Source organism: Aythya ferina (genome assembly GCF_964211825.1).
Source record: "Aythya ferina genome assembly, chromosome: 8".
Taxonomy (NCBI): domain Eukaryota; kingdom Metazoa; phylum Chordata; class Aves; order Anseriformes; family Anatidae; genus Aythya; species Aythya ferina.
Genome location: NC_140304.1, coordinates 29,168,291 through 29,190,187, shown reverse-complemented (window position 1 = coordinate 29,190,187; position 21,897 = coordinate 29,168,291). Strand labels below are relative to the sequence as shown.

At 41.9% G+C, this 21,897-nt stretch overlaps 1 protein-coding gene across 19 annotated transcripts in view; it reads left to right on the top strand.

Moving 5' to 3' along the window:
• DAB1 (DAB adaptor protein 1) overlaps window positions 1-21,897 on the top strand; it is a 402,811-nt gene that overhangs the window by 259,220 nt on the left and 121,694 nt on the right. For 15 of the 19 annotated variants that reach the window (XM_084527895.1, XM_084527901.1, XM_084527889.1 and 12 more), the window contains one exon: window positions 17,652-17,764. The exons of the other annotated variants lie outside the window; for them this stretch is intronic. The gene's annotated coding sequence lies outside the window, so the exon portion shown is untranslated. The remainder of the gene's footprint in view (window positions 1-17,651; window positions 17,765-21,897) is intronic. 19 annotated transcript variants of the gene reach the window in all.

The window sequence follows — 21,897 nt, the reverse complement described above, 5'->3', positions numbered from 1 at the left end:
GAACGCATGTCTGAAGCGTTTAATCATGTTTATTGTCTTCAGCCACTCAAACGGAATAAAAATTACTTATCGTTGATGAAGCTTGTCTTGCAAGCTGTTTCACAGTATGTTTCCGTTGCAAGACACAGCGCTGTGGTAAACTAGTGACAATCGTATTGTTTATTGTTCGCTCCTGCTCCGTCCCCACCCCCTGTGGTGCCGGTATCAGGCTGTTCCTTACCACTCGCCTCAAAAATCAAAACGGGAGCAGAAGTTTTCACCAGCTGGTTTGATATTTCCATTGGTGTCGGAGATTTGCATCTTTCATTTTTGCTCTGAAGGTAATTTTCATCAGTCATACCGAAGTCAGCTAATAAATATGAAAAGGAATGAAGGCACTAAGCTAAAATGCACTTTCCAACTCCTGAAGTGGAGTTGTAGGTGGAATTAGTGCTGGATTCACAGTCATTGTTTATTTCTGAGCCCCTTTCATAACACCATCCCAAAGCACACAATTCCTGGCCCCCTTGTCATCGCCACTTTGTTTCATTACATATTTAAAACACACTATTCACGTTGGTCTAGAAGTTCAGATTTATTGTTTGGAGTGCTTTGATACAGCTGCTGATCTTGGACTATACCTCATTGACGGTTTTGCTGCACTTTAACAGTATCTCAGCACAGTGATGGAGGACACCATCATGTTTTGTTGTAGGATTACCTTCGGGACTTCAGTGACTGCACACATCAGTGGTTTCATCTTAGGAGGATTGAAATTGATTTTCTTTTTTTTTTTTTTCCTCTTTCTTTTTTTTTTTTTTTTAGTTCAGCTAGTGAAAGACCCTGTCTGTGTATGTCCTTTGACCCGTGGCCTCACATGATGAAGTGACACCAGCAGTGGAGGATGTTGACTTGAAGTAGCTGCTGCTAGGGCTTCAGAAGTAGAGGTACCAGAACAAACACACTGTTCTGGCGGTCAGCCTGCTTTGTCCTGTGGGCAGGGCACTGTTTCCAACCATATGTTGGAAGACCCCTATATAAACATACCAAAGTAATTTTAAACCCTGAGCCTTGTGGTTCTTTGTTGGTCCTACTGAAAGACCCTCTCTTGATGCAGAATGCAGAAAGGCTGACCACCCCCTCTCATCCTCAGTTCTGACAGGCCTGTTTGCTTTTAAACACTCAGAATTTCAAATTTTGCAAGATGTTTGTATTGAATTTAAGAATAGCCAAGCTACTTGGTTAAATAGTGGTTAGGCGGGAGAACCTCTACTTTTACAGTTGTGTTTACATTTCAAAGTGATAGCAAATACCAGTAAAGAGGACCAAGATTTTCTAGACTTTATAGTTCAAATAAACTTTCCCTGTCAATATTTAGTCAAGGTCTTGATGGTTAAAGTTAACTGTGCAAGTCAATGTTTGGTCAAGGTAATGACTTGATTTTTACAAACACTACCCAGGCATTCTTGCAAAATTAATCAGTTTCTGGATCACAGTACATTTCATCAGCCAATTATTAGGAATAAAAATAGGCAATTACTTGCTCTCAGATGTCCTGTGCTAGTTGGTGTTATTTCAGCACTGCTTGCCACTAGCCCTTCTGTGGCCTCATTCATATACTGTTAGTTCTACCTTTAAAGCATGTATCTGCACACTGGATTTTTTTGAGATAAAGTAGGTCCTATACTATCCTGTTTTTATAGGTGGAAAATGAGGCATGGGTAGGCCAGCTGCTAGCTCTTAAAAGGAGTTGTGAAGCCATGCAGCACAGCAGCAGCAACCTTTACATATTTAGATCCAAGTGAGTGTTTCAGGAGCCTATGCTGGGCACCCAGTTCCTCATATAGCATACGGGATGAGGCAGGCATTTCTGGTAATGCAATCATTGGATAAAATATGAAAACAGTTCTGGTGTCTGGGACAAAAGTGATGTAATTGAATATGTTGACATTGGTACTTACAGTGCGTGACTCAAGTGTGTTGTGACATGGGAAGGAGCTGGAGGACTCTACTGCGATTCTTCCTTTCTTGGGAAGAAACTGAGATCTTCATTATTGCAAGTTGTCACTTAAGTCTCTTCAACTGACACTAATATCACAGTCTGGACTTCAGTTGTGCCAGATTTTTTTCTTTTTTTCTTCCTTTCTTTTTTTTTTTTCTTTTTTTCTTTTTATTAATTGAACCACTTGCAAATGCATTCCATGCAATTACATGGATATTAGAGTAGATATTCATTAGGATTTTACTAATCTAAACCTCAAGTGCTGTTCTGCAAATTTGCCAGCCTTTGTAAGGGAGTGCTTGACTTCATCAGTAGCAGTGTTTTATTATGAGTATTTTGATACAGTAGAATGAAAAGCATATATTCTAAACCAAGTAATTAATCAGATTTAAATATTTTCATTTTCATACTTTGGCTTGACACATAGAGAAGCTGCAATCCGTACTTTGCACATAATAGTAGATTTTGCCCAGTCTAGCTCCAACGGAATTATATTTCATGGCCCTGCTTTAAGAATTTAATCCACAAATCAATGCTCCGTTTCTATTTAAAGGCAGCAGAATTGTTCCTACTTAGGAAAAGTAAGTAACCCAGTAGTGTTGGTTAGAGAAAAGCTGGCATGTTATTGTGTGCCAAGTCATCTGTGTATCTAATCCTATTTTCAAGTGTTGCAGGTATAAGTGGGAATTGTTTGTTTTAGCTGTGAAGTATGGAAACTTCCCATTCTTTTGTTGGAAAAAGCTTTTTATCATCTAAGCGCTGAGCATTGTAAGAACTTGTAAGGCATTGTAAGAACATTGTAACAACAGTTACAGTGAAAGTTTTCTCTATTGTCTTCTTATTTTTTGTGCACACCAATCCTGCAAGGATCTGGTGGCAGTGACCTTGCTGGTTGCAGTGGGGTCTGTGCAGTCTGTTTCCAGATTTGCCCCAAGTTGCCGTTTCGAAGCAGCAGATCAGAGAGACCTCTCAGCTTCCCTCTCTTAATCTGTATGTGGCTTCTGGAGGTGTTGGGGTGAAGCTGGTACCTGGGATGACCAGCCATGTGCCGTGCAGGTGCTGTGAGCTGTCACGTCCCAGCTGTGGGGGAAGCAGCTACCAAGGAGCAGCTCTTCAAGCTCAACTGCGTGTCCTCACCAACCTGCCATGGAGCAGTGGGATGTCTGAAGGGCTACCTCACATGTCCTCTTCTTGGATATGTGAAGTAGCTGGCACAGTTTCATGCTGGTACCTTAGAGGTGTGAAGATTTACTTAGGCTGCTTGTGGGATCAGAAAGCATGGTGACCACAGCAAGCTTTAAAAAGCACAGGAGGAGTGCCCCAGACAAGGCTTGGGGCAGTTTCCAGTCTGAAATCTTTTGCTCTTTCTATGGATAGCACTTCTCCCATCGTTCTATTGCTGCTGGTTTAGTGAGGATCCAGAAATTATTACTTCTCTTCAACGGATGTATAAGGTTAAAAACACCTAAGTACACAAAGGTACTCTCACAGTTCTTCCTATGTTGAATTTTGTGCATCTCTGTGTGAATGGCTGCATGTGCGTATATGCAAAGGTTTCTTAGCTGCTCTTTTTATTTCACAAAGGTTGCTCAAGTCTCCAGCTATTTTCAAGCAGCTGCACTGAGAACTTTTTTTTTTTTTTTCCCCCAGCAAATAGTGATTACTCTTGTGAGTAGAAGAATATCAGTTTCATGAGAGTCTTTGCAATTCCCCAAGCCTGAAGGCAAATGAATAGAAATTTAGTGGACCACCTAGTTCTTGACACAGAATTCTCCAAAGAGGAGTCTGACCTAATTTATATTGTATTGAATCAAATAATCCTATCATGCATGTGTGCTTGCCATTTTGTTTTTCTTTAGCAGGCATATTGCTGTCTTGCAAAATCTTCAGATTTAGATGTTAGGCAATGTCCCTGCGGTTTTAGGAGGTGCCTTTCCTCACTGAGTAGTTACTGGAAAATTACATTTAGAGGACAGTTGTGAGAAAGCAGGTAATCAAGACATAATACTAAGGCTGCTGGAATTATTTGTAGCTGAATGTGGGTGTATCATTGTTTAGTGCTGAGGGTAATCAAGAGTCCTCCACTACCAAGTCTTCCCATTATTATTAAAAATGGAGCTGGAATCCGCCCAGAATGCATTTTGTAGCAAAAAGCAGGATAAATATCTTTGTCATCAGCGTGGCAGGGATATTGGTAGGTGTGCTTGCTGTGGGGGATTGCTGCATTTCTTCTTCGCAGAGCTGCTGCTAAGTGGTATTGAAAGTGTTTGTTGGGTCCAGCGTGCTTTGACGTTAATTGGGAGCTGATTAACATCCAGGCACTGTAGTTGTGGCCTGCTAAAGCAATTCGTGATATTTAAAATCCTTTTCTGGTGTTACTCTCCAGGTAATCAGACCCATCAGTCTATCTGTGTTAGGTCCCAAGATACACTCTGCAGCTGACAGTCTCTCTAGGTGCATTCATGTTTTGGAAAAGAACTTCTTAAACCTGTACAGCTGTATTCTTGGAAAGCTGAAGAAAGCAGTGGATCTGCAGAAATTCAAGATCATAGCAACAGTTACATGAAAACTGTTCTTTGCTTTTAGACTGAATCGGGATCCTGGCTGTAGGGCTCCTTTATGCTTACTCAGTATCTTTTAGGTTTTGCTTAAATCTCTTCTGACAAGAGTTGCTTTTCTGCTAAAAAGTGTCTCTCTGCTCTTTTTAAATGCAGAGTTTCAAACCTTTTGGCTTTCCAGTTAGAGATTTTTTTATTTTTTTTTATCCCCTCCACTTTTCATTTTGGGACAGCTGAGCATAAATGCTCCTTTAGAGTGGGTGAGTGATTAGCAAGTTAATAGGTTTGACAGGCACCAGATGACTCTTCTTGATTTAGGTCCCTGTAAAATAAGAAAGGCCTTAATTCTTTTCCAGCTGTGGAACAAATTTTATAAGGTTACACTTGTCTTAGGCGCTGAGTGGTCTACACCAGAGAGAGAACAGCCTAACGCACCGTATGGTGTTCTTAGCCCATGTGCATGGTATCTGAAACCAAACAAGTTTCATAATGCGTATGAAGAATATCAGTTGGTTTAGCTTTCAAATAATGCTAACTAATTTGAAGTATTGAACTTTTCAACAAGCACAAGGAATTTCCAGTGGATTCTGCAGTGTTGTTATTCTCGAGTCATGGAAGAATTTCTCTGAGTTGTGTCTGATCACCTGGTGTCATAGCTGCTCGCATACCAAATGCTGTTGGTTGAAAGTTGACTCAGCAATGGGCAACATAAAGCACCTTCTTAAACACATGCCTGTCTTAGCCACGAATACAAAACATTTCGTAGATCAGTTGAAAGGTTTACCTGAGGTTATTGGAATTTCTAGCTTCACATTTAGATTCTGAGACTCTAAATGTGCCCATCTGAAAATCGGGAACTCAAATTACTGGGAGTCCAAATGATGCACTGAACATTTCTAATCATCTTTTAACATAATGGTCTTCAAACCTGCTAAAAAAGTTGGTCACTTAAAGAATAGCAGGAATTGTATTGGACATTTCTCCACCTGGAGGATATTTTTTTTGTAGTATGTAAAGTGGAAATACCTGATCTCCGTTCAAAGAAGTTACATTTCTGCTCACAGTCACTTGAGATGCAACTCTTAATGCTGCAACAGCAAAGAGGAGTACTTCAACTTGCTTAAACTTTAGATTTATTCAGGAGCCTCGAGTAGCTCCCGAGATCAATCCCGAATGAAGAGATCCGAGCCGGCAGGAATCCGAAGCTGGCAGCGTGTCAGCGATTTGACAGCCGCTCCGTGACCTGTCAGTCCCCGCCTGGAGCCCGGCCATAACAGTTCAATCGGCATCTGCTTTCTGCCGGATTAACGTGCAGTAGGGCGCTGGAATTCTCCCCTTGTTGAGCTCATACCTTCCCGTGGGGAGACCATTTGCTCTTTGGTTGCTCTTAAAGCCATCAGTGATGGTCTGCTGGCACCCCGATAGCTTCCGCACCCGGGCATTGCTGCTATGGAGGGTTTAGGGCTGGGATTTCCAACTGAGCTACATGGTTAAGTCAAGCATAAAGATAATTATGGATTAAAAATAAATAAATGCTTGTATGTAGTCCAGCTGATATTCATTGAATTGTACTACTATTCAGTTCATCAACAGTCAATGCATTGAACGTTAATATTTCAATTTTCCCATTCATTCCTTTATGTAGCAAAATACACAGCGAAGCTGTTTTCTTACTGCCTTTTATGTCAGTTTTCTTCAAGCTTTGAGGCATATAGGCAAATTCAGACTTTCAATGGCAAGATTAGATGACTTGATAGGTGTTTTTTCACCATGACAAAGTATTTTCCATCCTCCCTACATTTTAAAATTTGGTCGGTGTGCCACAGTAGCGCTGGCAATAGCATTGGGAAGTGTTGAGGCCTCTGTCCTCGTTTTTAAAGCACCTGGTAGCTGATGGCAGTGAAGACTCCCCCTTTTAATTGCACTATGATTAATACAAAGCAAATCACCAGGAAGTGCTACTTCACACAGCGTGTTGGCAGTTTGCTCCTGTTTAAAAACAGTAAAATACAGTAAAATGTCCGTGAATTTAGTCAGGATTATTTTATGAATGGCTTTTTGTGGCTGCCGAAGCAATCGACTCTCAGATCATGGCTTCAGGACAGTCGTCCACCCATCGGTCCTGTGTGACAGTTTTCAGATATTTAGAGCCATTTTTCTTCCTTCAGAAAACAAGAGAAATAAAATGCTTGAGACGTCCTAGAAGGGATAACAAATTGAATTGACCACTTACTGTTCCCGGCACTCAGGTTTTATGAGCCTTACTTCCCTGGTGATCGAGCTATTCACAAGCACCGTGTGAGAGTTACAGCTGATGAAATTTGGTAAAGTTCTTTTAAATCGGAAGAACTACACTGATTTACATCAAATGAGGGCTTGTCTGCTGTTGCTATGTTACGTTTGTAGCAAATGCTAATTGATTTTGGTGCATACAGATCCTCAGAGAAAAGTGAGAATTGTTATTGAATGAATCCCACTGTGCCGAGCTTCAGTTTCTGGATTTTAGTGCAGGATGATCCTGGAGAGGACATGAAATCCTCTTTATGCTGGGAAACAACGCTGAGAAAAATAGCTCTGTCTCAGCTACAAAACAGTTGTGAGGGTTTGGCGTTCCCAGTTTTGGGGATGACAAAGAACAGCAAGGGGTTTTCATAAAGGAGCTCTCTGTGCCGCTCTGTTTCTGCGGCAGGACTGTCGATCCAGCACGCTGCCTGTGTGGTTGCCCCTGTTGGCTGTAACATTGCTCGTGTTTTGGTCATTTCCTAATACCTTCCCTTGGAGAAGGCAAGGGGATGGCAGAGTGGGGACTCTCCTTGGGATGGTTTGGTCACTTGCTGCTCGCTGTTGGAGAAGCCTCGTTTATTAGCTGAAACAAGACGGATGCCCGGTCCTCAGCACTAAAATTCAGGTGGAAAACTCCCGTTCTCCATCCCTGAACTCCAGTTGCCTTGCCTTTTCCAGACACCAAAGGTCCAGAGGAGCAGATTCTGTTGCAGCCTTGCCAAGCCTGTGCGGAGAGCCCGCTCCTTTTGTTCCTTCTGAGAATTTCCTTGGTTTGGAGGACAGGTTGGAGCCGGCCCCTGCTGCTGTGGGTGGTTGATTCGGCTCATCAGGGATTTAGGGGGAGCTTTTTGGCAGGGATGGGAGGTGGTACAGCACGGAGATGGGAAGTAGTCCAGGTGGATGTCACAACAAATGAGGTACAGTTGTTCGTTCAGTGGGCCCAGGAACGCGAGAAAAGCTGTCTTGATTAATGCAGCGTTGGGTTTCTTCTCTGTGGCTGGAAGCGTATGCATAATTTGCACGTAGAAGATAAGTAGAACACATATAACATTGTAATGTCTGTAGTGGGCAACCACCAGGACATGTGTCCTCTCAGACCCCATTCTGATGGACTGCAGTGCATCATCACAGTTATTTCTAGATCTTGTGTAGAGAAGCACTGTTGCATTGAACGATGGCAAACGTATTTCATTTTCAAGTGTGGACAAATATTTTCGTGGGAGAAACTAACACTGGATTTCCCCAAGATTGCCCAGGGTTTGATTTGTTAGGAGAAACAGGCGTCAAGAAAGCTGCAGGAATGGTACTGCTCTCTGGGAAATCAGGGTATATGCTGTTCAGAAAACATTCAGAAGATCAGCATAGGATTATTGTTGTCTGTTCAGACAATTTTGGGGAAAAACAAACTGGAACACCAGTTGATCTCTGAGAACTTCTTCCAATTTCAGCCACAAATGTTGCAGATGTTAGGGAGAAAGAGCAACTTCAATCCATTCTCAATTCAATTCCATCACAACATGGGCTGAAGGACTTCTGTTGGACTGCATCTGTAGCGTTTTCATCTCACTGCATCAGCTAACAAGATAAATACATAGTGTGTGTGGTATGGCAAGCTGCAGAAAGTGGAGACAACGTTGTCCACCTACCTTGATGTCTCACCCAACAGCTGCAACTCTTGACAATTACAGCACTTTTATTACTCTTAGTAATTTACAGTTTTAGCAGAAGCCAAGCACAGGGGCTACAGAGAAGCACAGAGAACAAGGGATTTTTCATGCTGTGTCTAATATGTTGAGAACAGATGACTGCTTAGTAGAAGTACTTGCGTCATCCTAGCAAGTAGAAGAGTAAAGTTTGTCTAAATGAACACTAAATCCATTGCATATTTTCTTTATTGTTTTATATATCTACACAAAAGCTTGAGAAGTAGCCATGGGAGACTAATGCTTTGCAACCTGGAGCAGAGTTCACAAAGTGCTTTTCTTATTTCAAATAAAATTCCTTTAAATGAAAAATGCATAACTGGTAGTGCATCTCCACACATCTCCATTGCAGGGGTGTGAGAGGGAAACTTCTCTACAAAGAGCTCTGAGCTGGAGGTGTCAGGGAGCCTCACTGGAAACTCTTTCCTTTTGGCACCCAGAAACATCCTTACCCAGAGTCCTGCCCATCTCATATGCCAAATGTTAACTTTTAGAAGTTAAAGAAGACTATTAAATCAGTGCTACAGTGTACCAAGCCTGGTACTAAAGTAAAATATGAAAACCAGGTTAGGAAAGAGTCCTGGTACAGAAAAGAAACAGTAGCACTTAGAGGGATAAAGTTATCATTCAGGGCCTCCCTTTCTATTCAGTGAGTAATTGTGTATCTAGCTAGCACCTTGTAAACCAGCCTGGAGGTCTGTTAACCAGCTGGAGCAGGATACCTAATGGTTGGGACTTTTGAAGAAGTGATCTGCTGGCCCACTGCTCTGTCAGGAGCGTGTGTACATACAGGTGAACGTTTTGTGTGTTCTAACAGCCCTTCTTTTCGTAGTACAACAGCTTACATAGTCCTGGTGCTCAAAAACGTGACATAGTCCTGAGTCCTCCTGCAATGCCTCTGATTGATCAGCGATGCTTTTAATACAACCTGCAGAAAAATTCTTAGCACGTGACAGAAATATATCGCGGTTATTTTGAAGGAGTGGAGCTCACATGTTCACAAAGACCTACAAAACTGTTCCTGGTAAACCTGTGTAAGTCAGACAACGTGTGGCAATGGGGACTCCAGCCTTCACATTGTGTGAAAACTTTTCCACCCATTTCGTCTTTTTGTTTTGCTCTTGAATGATTTTTTGGTACCTGTTGGTGTTTGGAATTTCATTGTAAGGGGCTGGGTAGAAAACAGCTCTCCAGTAGTTAGTGGTTAGCCCTTCTGAAGGTAGTCATGGATGCTCTTCCTGCCACTAGGTAGTGTTCATAACCTGCCCTTGATTCAGGTGTGTGGAGGAATCTGGTTTGCTTACCACCAAAAATGTCACTTGCACTTGGTCTTTATGCTGCAGGAAAACAGATATTCTCGTGCTCTCGTGTAATGCTCTACGCTGCTGTGAAGCTGTAAACCTTACAGCCAGGGATGCTGCACCTGGGGGTTTGGTTTTCCCCTGTACCCAAGAGCAGTAAAAAAGCTCCTGCTCTGCACAGAAGCCTGTAGGTCTGTAAGCTCTGCTCTTACTTCTGACTTCAGTGCTTTCGTATGTACTGGATGTGAGCTGAAAATTGAATTTTGCTTTCTAAAATGGCCATCGTAGATTTCTAATTAAACATTTGGATTTTTTTTTTTTCTTTTTGTGACAGAGTTTAAATATTAAGTATTAGCAATAATGTTTAAATTGATGAAGTGTAAGACTGGTGAAACAGGTTACAAGTAAGGGAAGAGAAAATATTATGAACCATATTCCCTAATTTATGCCTTCTTGGAAAATTTGTCTAATGAAATAAGAGTGTCTGAAATAATTCAGTTTAGGGCATTCAGCAAGAGGTACAGCAGTAATGGCTGGGTGATCTTTTAACATGGCAAATAAAATACAAGTCCCATTTTGCCTTGGAGAGGAAGAGTTACATTGTGCTGTGTTCTTTGCTTCAGCAGACAAGCGAGGTGTGTGCTCTTCAGGTGAGGTCTCAGTTTCCTGGGTGCTGTGAGTTTCTTTCCTCTTGGACCCTATCTGAACTCAGCACCTCTCTTCTCCACCCTCCCTAATTCCGTCCCTGCCCTGAAGCCTCTTTGCCTCTTGCCTGCCAGCCTAAACCTCTGGGGTCCTCTGTTGCTGAGCAGTACTCTTGCTCAAGAGTTGACTCTTGCAGTCCTTGTGGTGTGAGACCTCACATCCAAATCTCTTCCTCTCTCCTCTGGTCAGATTCTTTTACTGATTGCATTTGAATCCTGCAGCTAGCTGGGTGCATTTCTGGAAAGACGAGCACCCCACCATCAGTTCCAGTTCTCTGTGTCATTTCTGCAATAACCTTACAATTCGGGTAGTTGTGTTTCTTTGTTTTTGTTTTTTTGTTTGTTTGTTTTTAGGATTAGCGAAGAAAAACATGGTCAAAACACTGCGTTTCCCCCGTAGTCTAAATCTTGGAAGGGATTCAACTCCCTCCTCTTCCCTCATGCTGCGAACGCCACCCCCAAGCAGCCACGTTTGACGTGTAAAACTGCAGCCTGAACAGTTAAAGTCTGGCAAAGTGGCAAGGAACTGCAAGGAAACGCAGGATGGGAAGTGCCAGGAGACCTCAGCAATAGCTGGTGCCTCCTGCACTGGCCTTGGGTGGAGAAAATGGGAGCAGGTAACTTGCAGGGAATTATTGAGCCATGTGGTTGTGCATAGCAGCATCGTAAATAAAAGGCTCAAAACCTTTAGTGAAAAATCTGACCTCGAGATCAGAGACTGAAGAGATAATTGGAAAAAAAAGAATTGCGGACAGATTATGAGAGCATTAATGTTCTCCGAGTGTGATCATCTCAGGCAGACAACTGAGGGCAGGCCTGCCTTTGTCTCTCAGCACACGAGTGGTAATTCTGAGAGCATGAGGAACGCTGCGTGGTGGAGCACAGAGGTCACCAGCACCGAGGGTGCTGCTGTTTCCCATTGACCAGGTTTGGGACAGAACCAGCACACGTAGGATTACATCCCACCCTGCTCGTGTCATGCTGCAGGAACACAGGATTTAAGCCATGCTTTTCTTTGGGTCTTGGTGAAAAGTGGATCTGAAATGTGAGGAGCTTGAGCAATGAATCCAGCCTGGTAGGTGGGCTCGTACAGTGCCGAAGAGACTGAGAGCTTCCGAAGGAGGAGGAGTGCTGTGTGTGTAGGTTTGGGTGCCTTGCCTTTTTGTATTTAGAAGCTTTAATGCTACCAAACTACCCTGCAGTGAGTCAAACGTGGCTTGCTGGAGTTTTCCTAGCAGTTGGTGTGTCACTAGCGAGAACACCCTGCCATATGATACCGGGGCTGGCTGTTGTCTTCACTTCTCGAAAGCATATGGAAGTACTCCTACCTCTACCTTTCGTGTTCAGGAAAGCTGTAGGGCTTTTAGTGGCTGTACATGAACAGAACATTTGTCTTAGGAGAAAGAGTGGGGGGTGTGATGGAGGAGTTTAAGGAGGAGAAAAGATGAATAAAAATATTTCTGTTCTTGAGCCCTCATTAGAGAATTGAAGAAATGCAAATACAAGGTGTGTGAGTGGAAATGTAATTTTTTTTTTTTTTTTTTTTGAAGGACCACATGCAAGGACTATGATAGAGGTGCTGTATACTTTAAGATATCCGAGTTACAAAGAAAGCTTGTAGTTCATGGAATTATATCTATGAGCCTTTTAATATACTTAGGTTGTTCTTTATCTCCTACAGAGCATTGCAGAATATGTTTCCCTGGAGGTGTCTGAAGTAAGGCTAGAAAAATCCTACCTGATCTTTAATAATCCCTCACACGCATGGTAATACTTCAGAATTGTACTATCATTGTGTAATTTACACTTAAATCCTTTCATTTCTGTGCTCCCGCCCTCAAAAAAAAAAAAAAAAAAAAAAAAAAAGAAGGGGGAAAAAAAACCTTTAGAGTTATAGGGAGCCAGTGATTGCATACTTGAAATACCTTGGCCTTGTTGCCAGTTTAGACTCACCTGCTTAAATTGATTTATTGTGTGTTTTTTTCCTAGGGAATAGGACTGAAAAATACATTTCTCCTCTTCTAGTTAATAGATTCAGGAAGTAATTTGCAGACCAGGAAACAATGGATCTCGTATAATAAAAGCACTGCCTAGGTAATTCATAAGGAAGATAAACTTGTATTGTTAAGCTTGCACATTCTGCTCTTATTTGTAGACCATCTATTGCTCTCCTGTGCTTTCCACCATTAGGCAGTAATGTTATTGCATTAGTAAGAAAGCACTGCCACTTGGACCGCCTTTCAAAACCATGCACAAAATCAAATAATCCATTTTACTGAATTGTGAAGAGCTGTGTTATTTGTTTATAACCGCTCACTTAGTTATTGCTCTCCGTGCGGCGTGTTACAATTTAATCACTGCTCTGCATCTCTCCTGTTCAGGCGGGCCGGCGTGAGGCAGCAAAGGGACAAAGCGGAATGACTGGCAGCTAAGTGTTTCAATCCGTCGAGATACTGATTTATTTCTTCGAGGAGGAGTGTAAAGGAAATGAGAGTGGCTGTTTTTTGTAACCGGTGCACTGAATAGTCATCAGTTAAGCCGTGGAGGTCATACACACGAGCTGAAATAGTTCTTGAGGAAGATAAAAACACTGGAGTGTGTCTCGTCGTCTGCACCGCGCACGGTCCTTGTGAGGCTTGTGATGTTTGGCCTGTCTTGTAAAGGCAGCACAAAGGAGAAGTTCGGAATCCTTTTAGTTACAGGGGTTTCATTTCAAAAGAAGTTACACGAGGGATTAAAATGCGGGCTGTTAGGAATTCCTGGCATCTCTCTAGTTAATACATGCAACTGCAAAGTTTTTAGCTGTGTTCAAGATGATTTGTGTTGATTCTGCAGAATGTTTAAACTCCAATGCTTCTTGGCTAACAAATAATTCCTGCACTGAGTAGGGCAGGTGGTATGGATATCTGTGAAAATGGATCTATTTCGGAGTACAAATTAGGACTTCTAGAGCAAAAATCAGGGGAAGAACATTGGTGGAATATTATAGGAATGCTTTAAAAGCACGTGCATGCCTGGGTTGGAAACAGATACCTTAGTTTTTCTTGCCAATTTTGACATAATTATACATTTCTCTCCTCTGTTTCCCCCCTAGGTATAACTTTGTCCTTTAGTAACAACTTTTTTTCCCCCTTATTTTGAAATGTTAATTTTTAATCTGAAAAGAATCCTTCTTACAGTCAAAACAATATTCCATAGCAAACCTGACAGCATTTATAGGACATCTTTTGCTTAATTCTATATTCCATCTGAACTTCTACTGATCTGGAGAAAGCAAGTGTATACTTTTGAATTAAATTAGGTCTTTCTAAGACTTCAAATCTCTAGAGACCACTGAAAATCTGTGCTCAACAATCATTGCTTGTACAGAAGAAAGATCTCCTACCTATCAAGAGATTGCTTTAGTATGGTATTCCCTAGAAAGCCTGCTGTAGCCAAGCCTATGTTTGATGTTCCTTTTCTAACCTAAATCCTGAGGTTTTTGAATAGTTTCATTAGATGTAGTAACATTTTTCTCAAATTTCAGTGCATACATTAAAAAAATAAAATTAAAAATAGAATTACTTTATGTGAAGTGTTTGGTGCTGACAGCAGAGAAGTTTTTCACTGTCTCATCTCAAAAAGAGAGAGACTTTGAGACCATTTTTGTCTTCTTTTCTCAGAGAACCTGTGTAAAACAGTAATGGATGTATGGTCATGATGGTTCTGGAAGAAGGAAGAGAGAAGTGTGCTCTGAGCAGGCAGCGGAGCTACTTCAGCATTTCTTTTCCCTTCTAACTTCCTTTCTGAGCTAATAGTCCTTTCAGTCTAAATGCAGATCTATTCGTAATGTGTTGAACTGCATTATTTAGCCCACCACCGCAAGCCAAATTGTTATCCCTGGAGATAAAATTGCTAACTTGATTTAACAGGGCTTTGTTAATCTAGCCTCTCATTTACACCTTCTCCTGGATATTTCCATTGCAGGTGCTTTGTATTTATTAAGTATGATTTTGACAAAAAGACACACATCCATTAATAAAAAGCTATTTAGCTCTTCGGTGCTTGGGAGAAAGCTGTCAAGGAGTCTTGTCTTGTAAGAAGCACTTAGAACCTGTATTAAGGCTGCAGTGCCTGTGTCTGCAGTACATCGATCCTTTAGAAGTGAGACATTGAAGAAGAAGATCTCTATTAGTTCCTTGGCAGTGAGTAAAATCCAGAAACGTATATCTGAGTGTTTTATTCATAATCTGCTCTGTGGCTTTGTTGCTGCTGCATGTTTCGAATGCCTTTTCCTAGAGCAACCAGTTGAATGTGCAGCCGAGCACTGGCTAAAAAGGTCTGTAGTGGTTGAAAATACTGCAAGATGTGTTTGCCAGAAGAGAGATCAAACTAGTCCTGTGGAAGATTGTGGATAAGGATTACATAAAATAGAGGATTTGCAAGTGGAATGTGCTTTGCCTACAGTATCAATGTCCATTTTCTGTGAAATGACTTCCAATTTTTGTTATTTCACGTTTTGGTATAATCTCTGAGATGGAGATTGGATTTGAGATTAGAAGTCTGAAAACGAAGTGATTCTTGATGATGTCTGGAATATTTGCATGATTTTATCAGCTGATAAAATGCAGATGAGTACAAAAAACAAAGAGCAGCATTTATAATCCATACGCCCAAGCCATTCCCAAGTATTACAGAAGTGGACTGGTGTCCCCCTTTCCTTTGTTTTTCCCCAGTGGTGCTAGGCACTGTATAAAGCAGAAGGAAAACAAATAAACAAACAGATCCCTATTCCAGAACGCCTGATAGTAGTGACTAATCATTTCATTCAGGAGACGCCAGAAGGATGGGACTCGTTGGTTGTCAGCTGGCCAGCGGTGTGCTCAGACATTGACATCTTCTGTTCTTTCTCTTTTATTAAATCTTATCCTAAAAAAAGTTTTCAGATGAAATGTTAAGAGCAAAGAATTGGCTTTGTAGAGCTTTCTGGTACTGCCTTCAGAGGACAGCCCAGAAACTGCCCCGGGAAGGTGCTTCTTTGGCTGGAAAGGGTGGTGGTGTACATAGGGAGGCTCAAACAAGTACAAGAATATGATGTGTGATAAAAAGGCTAATCCCAATGTTCTCCTACCTTGAGGAGAAGTGTGATGAAGGAGCCCACTGGAATGGTTTTTGCAGTAGCATTTGGAGTGGATTGTGAGTGGAGACGAGAAGCTGTAGAAACTGTCTTGAGCTAACAGCTCCCAGGCAGGCTGCCTAGCATTTAAACTAATGTGGTAATGTTAGACAGAGAAATTGTCCTCACTGCTCTAACCTCATAGCTTCCCAGTCTTCCAGCAGTGCCTTCAGCAGACCTTTGCAGGTTGAGTTTCGCTTGCTGCCTGCCTTGGGGTGTAACCACTTCACCTCATGGGGCAGTGCTTCTCCGACAGGGTCCTGTACAGCCAGGCTTCTGCTTGCAAGGTCTGTTCGGAGATTTCTTTATGGGAGAAGCAAAAGTTCTGCCTTACCTGTGAAATGGTGAGCCTTCAAAGCTTCCTGCTTGCTAATAGTTGCCTAGTTTGCATTTATTCTCCCATAAAATCTATTCTTTCCCAAATTAGCGCATCTCCTCAGAGCAATCTTCAGCTAGGCGTGAAGGCAGATTGGTACCACCAGCAGTGCATTTTGGGTCTCAGAGCTGAGATTTGCATTAAGGAAAAGGGGATTGTTATTGTGAAAGTTGCCGGTGTTGTCATGTTTGCCCATAGTTCGTGCATTTCTTTCCCATTAGTTTCAAAGGATTTCTTTCTAGTCATGAGTTAAATGGACCTGCTCGGTGTTTACATGTATGCAAATGATTGTTGTGTCACTACAATTGCAAGATTTAAGGAAAAAAAATCAGATATTTTACATGCCTTTGAGTACTAAAGTGATTGCAATTACCTACATAAAAAGAGTTGTTTTATTAATTAATTGACTCGGAGAAAAAAGGCTAGTGACCCTCTGAAGGAATATCAATAACCGAAACATTAATTATGCAAATAAGAACTGTCTTTAGTGTTCATTATTCATAGCTTAACATGAAAATTGCCTGTTAAAATAATGCTTCATTCACATATTTTGATAAATACCTAATCTGCAGGGCTGTCGTTGGACCTCGACTTGGGAGGCAAAGCCCCCGTGGTGAGGCTGGTGAGGGCAGAGGCTGCTGGCACCCGGTGGCCCTTGGGGCTGGTGCTCAGCTGCTGGCATTTGGAAGGCCCTGGTGCTCAGCCACTTTCAGGGAGACAGTCACTACATTTCACAGGTGAAAGAAGCGGGGAAAGAAGCAGTAAGGCATGCGGAGAGTTCGTGATTTCCTCGTGGTTTCAAAGGGAGGCCGTAGCAGAGCTCTGAAATCAGCCCCGATCTGAGTCCCGATGTAGGCTGTCACCGTGTGGGGTCGTCTTCTTCAGTGGGTCAGTAGGGGTAGCACCGAGGTGAACAAATGCCATAAGGAAAGCCAGGTTGGGTCGTGCATTTGATTTCTCTGAACTTAGCTCTGCCTTTTTGTTTTCTGAAGTTTCACAGAGTGGTATTAAGTTCTGACTAAGGATTCATGTTGGATTTTACTCCTTTTTACATCCCTAAAGACAAGTCAGAAGTTTCCCGGGCTCCTTCTCACTCAGGTGTCTAAAAGAGGATGAGAGGAGAGGGAGGAAGAGCTGCATTTCCTTCTCCATCAGCTGAAGGGCTGTGCAGTAAATAACCACATTTCAGTTTTCAGTATGCACACAAGAAGGCAGTTAGGCAGTCCCAGAAAAATCTTTCACTCCCCGAAGATTCAAACATACGTGTCTGAAACGAAGGCATTAAGATTTCCCATTTTTAATGCCTTGGAACTTGTTATGCCAATAGGAGGAAGGGCTGATGAAGAAATATGTCCCCCCCTCCTTCCCCGGTAGCGTGATGAATTGTGGAAGTCCTGATTGAAAATTCTAATCACAGCCTTGCAGTCCTTCAGATCACAACCCTTGACAGTTGATTCACTCCTTTTCATGCCTGCTGCCTCTCACTGCTCCTGGTGCCTCTTATGCATGAGTCTATCATTAACACACAAAGCATGATGGATTGGTTGGGGTACCTCTCTCCTTAGAACCTGGGAAATGCTTCTTTTTCAGAATCAAAGAACCTGTGTGTGACATCGTCATGAATGAGAGAAGAAAGTAATACAGTATTGGATGTGCCTGTTTGCTGCCACTGTTTAGAGAGAAAATGATGCATTATGGGGAATGTAAGTATATGGCCTGTTTTTTTTTTTTCTTTATTTTTTTTTCTCCCTACTGGCACACGATGCAGAAAATCGTGGATCTTAAACAATGCCTAAGCTAAGTCTGGCAATGCCTCCAAGTTGTAATACTTTTTTGAAACAGAACTGTAAACGCTTAAAATTTTTACTTAAAGATTGGCCTGTTTGTGGAGTCTTTTAACTTCTGGTGTGATCTGATGACCTAAATGATTAGGAATAATTGGTTTTGGTACTGACTGCTGGACTTCCATCACTTTTGTGGGTTCTCTTCCACAGACCCTTTCAACAGGAAACTTTTGCAAATAATTGCATCTGCAAATGCAGATGTTAAATTTGTAAATGCTTTTGTTTGTCTGTGTGACTTGACATTTAATGTTTCAGTGAACAAGACAGTGAAGTTTTGGCTCCAGTGAGAGATTGATAGGAACAATTTTCAAATGTGGTATCAAAACAAAGTGAAAATATGTCATGTTCAAATACAGAGCTCTGATGCGTCATGTGGTCTTGTAATAAATGAAGTAGCTCTACAAAGCTGACAGATTTGCAAGAGAATGTTTTTAAATTTATGATGATTAATTTTCAAGATGAACCGCAATAAAAAATGTGTTAGTAGATACTTAAAGAAGGTAAGGGGAAGCAGCTTTCCGAAATGAAAACAAGCAGGTAATGATAAGGCTGCCTTCACTTTTATATCACGCTTTCTGAAATTCGTGCAGTGAGCAAATTGATATTCTGACTGCTGCAGCTGGCAATAACAGCTACTCATGCAAGTGTAACGTTTTGTGGAAGTTCCACCTCTTGGATTTGTGCTGTTGCTTTGTGCTGGCTGTCTCGGAAATGCCAGTGCTATCCCTGAGCTGAGCACAGTTAGGAGTAACACAAAGCAGAATTGAAGATTTCCTACCAGGACTGGTGGTTCCCCCAGAGCCATCAAGATAAATCAGCACTGAGTCTAGTGAGAGAACAGAAGTAGCTCTGTAGGGCCTAGAAAGAAAAACAAACTTTTCTGAAACTCAACATGTTAATTTCTCCTGAGCATTTGCCCCTTGAAGACTGACTGTTTTGCGTTAGGAAAGTTAAATGCAAAGGATATCTTTCAGTAAGATATATGAAGTGATTTATTTAAGCATAGGCAGTGTTGGGCTAAAACACACCTTGATACTATTTGTACTTTGCAAGAATTCAGCCATACATGCCAAGTGCTTACGTTTTATTTGTATTGATTTGGGTTTATTTTTAAAGATAGGGCTCCTTGCTTCACTTCTTTCCATTTCGTTGTGTTTGCACAGATGCCTTGGCAATCGACAGGTGCAGAATAGCTTTATGCTCCCATTAGTACAATGGAGGTGCTGGTAAACATGATTTAATGAAGTGAAGAAAGGAATTACACTGGATCCAGGATGTGTCCTGGTGTATAAATTTGCTTAGTTCCATTGACCCTGTAGAGTTGGTTTGAAGTTTTGTTCTAAGTTGTTACTGGTAAGACATCAGGTGACAATTTGTGTGCTCACTCTTACAATGGTGATGTTTAATTTGATCAACACTTGATTTTTGAGTTAAAAATTGCTAACTGAAGACTGTCTTCAGTAGATAGACTTGCACGCCCACACACGGCCTGTTCTATAAATAATATATCGAAGCAGTGGCATCATTTCGGTCCTTACTAGAGCGTTTAGCACTTTTTTTCCCCACTGCAAGACCTCTTTGTTGTATCTAATGTCTCTCTTACAGTATCAGTTCCTGCCAGTTTCTAAAGGTATATAGTATAACTGCCTAGCAGTTGGCTTTATCTCCTTTATTTTGCACTGTGCATTACAGTGATGACCGATGTAACTTCTGTTCATGTTAAGATGTCTGCCCTTTTAGTCAAACCTATACGGAAATGTTTATGCATAGGCACAGAATAGATAATTCAGATGTTTATTTTAAAACTAAGCACAAAAATAGGTGTATTTATGCATCTAAGTAAGTGAAACTGCTACCAGTGGTTCGCATTTTACTGGGACCTGGTCATGCTCAAGGTTTCTTTGTGCTGGGTGTCTTTAATAACCGAGGGCATTTTCCACATGGTGCAGAGCTGCACCTCCCTGTTGAAAGGGCAAGTCTTCCTACCTGTGCCAAACTCTGAAGAGTGTTGGGTGTCTTGTTGAGCAGGTAACATTTCTGTTAAAAGACACGAGAAACTTTTTGAAAGGGGGTAGTATGAAGGAAATCAGATGCAGTGTAACTAGAGCATGAGGAAGAAAGGAGCAAGCATTTTCTGGTGGTTTTGGACAGACCTGACTTTGATTTAGTGATGCCAGAAGTGAACTTTAAAGTTGGACATGAGGGGAAGATGCCTCAGAAATGATATAAGCCACAGGAATTCAACAGGAAGGAAAAAAAAAAAAGGCAGAATGAAATGTATATGCATTTTTAATATGTGTGGTATGTTGTGCTTACTGCCTCTAGTGCGCTTCAGAATGGCTTTCAAGTGCAAACCACTTGCTTTGGTCCTCAGTCCTTGCTGTCAGGATTCGATTCTGTCCACTGGGATCCCCAAAGACTAATCAACATCATGCTGAAACTGCATCCATTTTTCCTCCAGCTAGTGCCAATGTATGTGCAGGGAAAAAACAAACAAACAAACAAACAAAAACAACAACAAACAAAAGGAACACACAACAATGTTCTTTGCAGCTGTTTACTTTTCAAAAGGAATCAATATTTTTAGGGGGAGCATCCTTCACCAGTGCATAACGTAAGTATTTTCATGTCTTCAGTAGAGATCAGCATTAATTAGACTCTCAAAATAGATACGGATTTCCGGAGGCTGGATTACAGTAGGTGAGGTTGTCAAACGACCACAAGAAATTCAGCTACACTTCTGTCACTTGCATGCTCTGCTTTGAATGTCAGAATCCCCATGCCTAAAACGTGTTGGGTTACGTGCTGTACCTTGCTGAATGACGGGGTAGCCTGTCGTTAATGCTTACTAATTGCAAAGTGTTACACAGTGCTTCTATGGGAGCTTGCTTCTGGCGGGGACATCTTCGTGCCCACTGAATGCTTTGTCCCCACTCTGGCATTGCCAATTACAGCACGAGCTTTGTGCGAGGGCGCTGGTACCTACTTGGAGCACGAGGTAGATCACAGTCCCGTCTCAAGCATTGAGCAGCTGTTAGCTGGGAGCTGGTTTCAGCCTCTGCTGACAGGAGGGAATGAAATTAGTAACCTGTGGGAGAAGGGCTCTCTAATCCATTGACCATTCACTCTCACCAAAACCTGAATTTTTCATAATCTTAGTTCTTTTTAGAGAAGAGAACACTCTGAAAGACTGTCATGGTCATGACGGATCAGTTACACTGTGGCATTTATATTTGGATAGAATTCAAAGTTTCTTCAGCATAAATATTCACATACATATGATGTCTTGTGAAAGTGGTGTTTAGTGATTCTGATGTCTGTTAGCACCTGACATGAGATGACCAGAGAAGCGTATCCATTACTTCCAACAACAATTGGATTGTATCCCTTTTGCAGTTTCTGACAACTTTAGCAATCAAATAACTTGGAGTTATTTACCATCTGAGCTGGTAAGTTTTGGAAATTAGCTTTGAGAACATTTAAATCGTGCTTAACACCACGGGGGAATTTCCATACATAGTAGGCTGAATTTTGTGTAAGGGTGTAAAGCCTCAAGACCGTACGCCTTTCCAAGGAGTTTATGTTGTCTTTATTTGCACATGTATTTATTTTGTTTGTCTGATAGATAAAAATTCAGGCTGTGCAAGCCTGCCCCTCACTTCTGGCAATTGGGGCACACTCCTCACAGCCTTATCTGGGCTAGCTCAGGGTCTGAGCTGGCGGTGTCCCCACAGGCTGCAATCCGATTATTTAGGTTTACGTGGAGATGACTCTGACCGCAGCTGGAGAATTTAAGTATGAGCTCATCAAATGTCAATATCGACTGAAACTAAGCTGGTTTGTGCATCGCTTGCGTGGCTGTGTCGTGATCCTGTGTGTCAAGGCTCTCACCGTGCCTCCGACTGCCTGTGGACCGACAGGGGCACGTCCCTGTTGGGTCTCATTGGGTCATCTGCAGCATTGGATGATGCTGGAGCTGGCTAGAAGAGAGT